At 43.2% G+C, this 3,464-nt stretch overlaps 1 pseudogene across 1 annotated transcript; it reads left to right on the forward strand.

The window, feature by feature from the left end:
- Positions 1–1,751: 1,751 nt before the first annotated feature.
- On the forward strand, positions 1,752–2,772 carry LOC311618642 (dnaJ homolog subfamily B member 6-like; annotated as a pseudogene). Its single transcript has one exon. The product of its transcript is annotated as a dnaJ homolog subfamily B member 6-like (transcript).
- Positions 2,773–3,464: the final 692 nt, after the last annotated feature.

Genomic DNA, 3,464 nt, shown 5'->3' on the forward strand with positions numbered 1-3,464 from the left:
ACGATTTATAATAGCTAAGATTTGGAAACAGCCTAAGTGCCCAGCAGCAGATGAGTGGATTAGAAAACTGTGGTACATCAATATAATGGAATACTTCGCTGCTATAAAAAAGAAGGAACTCTCACCATTTGCAACAGTATGAATGGACCTGGAGAACATTATGCTAAGCAAAATAAACCAGTCAGAGAAAAATAAATATCACATAACCTCATTCATACGTGAAATATAATGAACAACATAAACTGATGAACCAAAATAGAGCCATGGGGGGGGGGGGGAATATCTATATTAATAAAAAGGTACTATGCAAATTGGTCATGACACCCTCACAGTAACAAATGACCAAATGGCTGTGTGGGGTGACCAGGCCGGCAGGGAGGTTAGTGAGGGATGACCAAACGACTGATCAGAAGGCTGTGTGAGCCGAAACTGGTCTGGCTCAGTGGTAGAGCGTCGGTCTGCCGACTGAAAGGTCCCAGGTTCGATTCCAGTCAAGGGCATGTACATTGGTTGCGGGCACATCCACAGTAGGGGGTGTGCAAGAGGCAGCTGGTCGATGTTTCTCTCTCATCGACGTTTCTAGCTCTCTATCTCTCTCCCTTCCTCTCTGTAAAAAATCAATAAAATATATATTTTTTTAAAAATAAGGCTGTGTGAGGCTACCAGGCCAGCAGCAGGGGCAGTGAGGGGTTACCAGGCCAGCAGGAGGGGAGGTTAGGGGCGATCAGGCAGGCAGGAAGATGAGCAGTTAGAAGCCAGTGGTCCTGGATTGTGAGAGGGCCCAGGATCGGGCCTAAACCAGAAGTCAGACATCCCCTAAGGGGTCCTGGATTGGAGAGGGTCCAGGCTGGGCTGAGGGGACCCTCCCCCTCCCGGCATGAATTTCATGCACCGGGCCTCTAGTTTTAGAATATAATAGAAGCAATCCTGTTATTTGCAGATTTTTAATATTTCCTACAACTTTTATGTTATTATATTATGTTAGTAGTTTTGGTAAAATTATTATATTTAAAATCTTTTTTCTTGAAATATTAATGTCTATTGCATGTAATATTGTTATAGTTAAAATCGTTTTTCTTGAAAAAAAGAATGCTTGACTCAATATAAATATTTGATTTTCAAAAATATAAATATAAAAATAAAAATCAATTTTTAAAAATATTTTTAAAAATTAAAAAGAAAAAGAGAGAGAATCCGAAGAATAGCATCTACCTAGATTTCAACCAATGAGGTTTCACAACTTATTAAAACCAAGTAGAGGGGGGGTCCTTGAATTATCAGTATAAAATGCGTTGTCCTAAATACAATTACATTCAAGCACTAACCCTTGGTTTAATGATAATGCAAATATTTAGGCAAATAAAAGTAGTAAAATATTATAAAAACTAAAAGATTTCACCGAAACCGGTTTGGCTCAGTGGATAGAGCATCGGTCTGTGGACTGAAAGGTCCCAGGTTCAATTCCGGTCAAGGGCATGTATCTTGGTTGTGGGCGCATCCCCAGTGCCGGGTGTGCAGGAGGCAGCTGGTCGATGTTTCTCTCTCATCGATGTTTCTAGCTCTCTATGCCTCTCCCTTCCTCTCTGTAAAAAAATCAATAAAATATATATTTAAAAGATTTCATTAGTGTCCTGGCTGATGTTGCTCAGTTGTTAAAACATGAAGACAGAAGCCGAAGACACCGGGCTGCCGCCCCGCCGCCTCCCCGCCGCCGGCTCCGCGTCTGCAGGACTCGTTCCAACAGCCTGTAAAACACGGTGGATTACTGTGAAGTTCTAGGCCTGCAGAGACATGCCTCCGCCGAGGACATTAAAAAGGCCTATCGGAAACTGGCATTGAAGTGGCACCCAGATAAAAATCCTGAGAATAAGGAAGAAGCAGAGAGGAAATTCAATCAAGGAGCTGAGGCGTAGGAGGTGCTCTCCGATGCTAAAAAACGGGACGTCTATGACAGATGCGGCAAAGGAGGATTCAATGGTGGAGGTGGAGGTGGAGGTGGGAGTCACTTCGACCACCCGTTCGAGTTCGGCTTCACATTCCGGGACCCAGATGACGTGTCCAGGGAGTTTTTTGGTGGAAGGGACCCGTTTTCATTAGGCTTCTTTGAAGACCCATTGGGTGACTCCTTTGGAACCGGCGGGGTCCGCGTGAGAGCAGGAACCGGGGAACCCCCTCGTTCTCCTCCGCCTTCGCGGGGTTCCCGGCTTTCGGTGGAGGGTTTCCATCTTTTGACGCAGGATTTACTTCCTTCGGGTCAATAGGCCATGGGGGTCTCACTGCATTCTCTTCCTGGTCATTTGGTGGTGGCGGCATGGGCAACTTCAAGTCCGTATCGACTTCTACCAAAATTGTTAACGGAAGAAAAATCACTACAAAGAGAATTGTCGAGAGCGGTCAAGAAAGAGTAGAAGTTGAAGAAGACGGCCAGTTAGAGTCCTTGGCGATAAATGGTAAGGAGCAGCTGCTACGCTTGGATAACAAGTAATTCAACGCACGCATGTAACAGAGATGTTAACTGTAACAAGCACCATTTGAGGACTAACAGGAACATTTTTTTGAAGATTTCAGACGAACTCGACTTTCAGTATAACTGTCCCTAATCTAAAGTATTTATACACAGCTCATCCGAGTCTGTTTGTCAGACTGTTGAATTATTGTTGGGACCACATGATAGGACCTTTTCTTTTTGGTCTTTGCAATTGTTGTAAATCTCTGTATGCACTTTGCTTTTTATTAAACGTGATCCAGGGCGGCCGTGACTTCATACACTAACACCAGCACGGACCTGCTCTCCATGGTGGCTAAGCTGAGCCAAGCAGGGTGGCCTGCTGAGAAGCTCACGTTGCCAGGACGCGCCCCAGAGTAGTTTCAGTCTTTCCGTGTTGAGTAGTGAAAGGTACTAATGCATCAATGGTAATACATTTCTGGTTTAGTATAAATTGAGGATGTTTTCTAGTTGTGCATGAATGCTGGCAACTTAGTAAGTTTTGACAATTGTTTAAATGTGTAATGTTAAGCTTAGGTTTAAAAAATAAAGCTGGTAAAATGGGTCTTTGTTATTTGCTTAAAAAATAATAATAATAAAATAAAATAAATTAAAAAAACACATCAGTCTATGCACTGAAGGGTCACAGATTCACTTCCAGGTCAAGGGCACATACCTGGGTTGCCATATCTCTCTCACATGGATGTTTCTAACTACATATCTATCTATCCATCTATCTATCATTTATCTATCTCTCTTCCCCTTTCCTCTCTTCTACTCTCTCTAAAAATAAGGGGGGGGGGGGAAGATATATATTATATGTTCTAGCTAATAAAATAGTAATATGCAAATCAACCATAACTCTGCTATACCCACAAGCCACACCCACCAGCCACTCAGGAGCAAGTATGCAAATTAACCCAACCAAGATGGCTGCAGCCACATAGAGAGCAGGAGGCTTGAGTTTCCACTCACCATG

This window comes from Pipistrellus hanaki (assembly GCF_964339955.1).
Source record: "Pipistrellus hanaki genome assembly, chromosome: 3".
Classification (NCBI taxonomy): domain Eukaryota; kingdom Metazoa; phylum Chordata; class Mammalia; order Chiroptera; family Vespertilionidae; genus Pipistrellus; species Pipistrellus hanaki.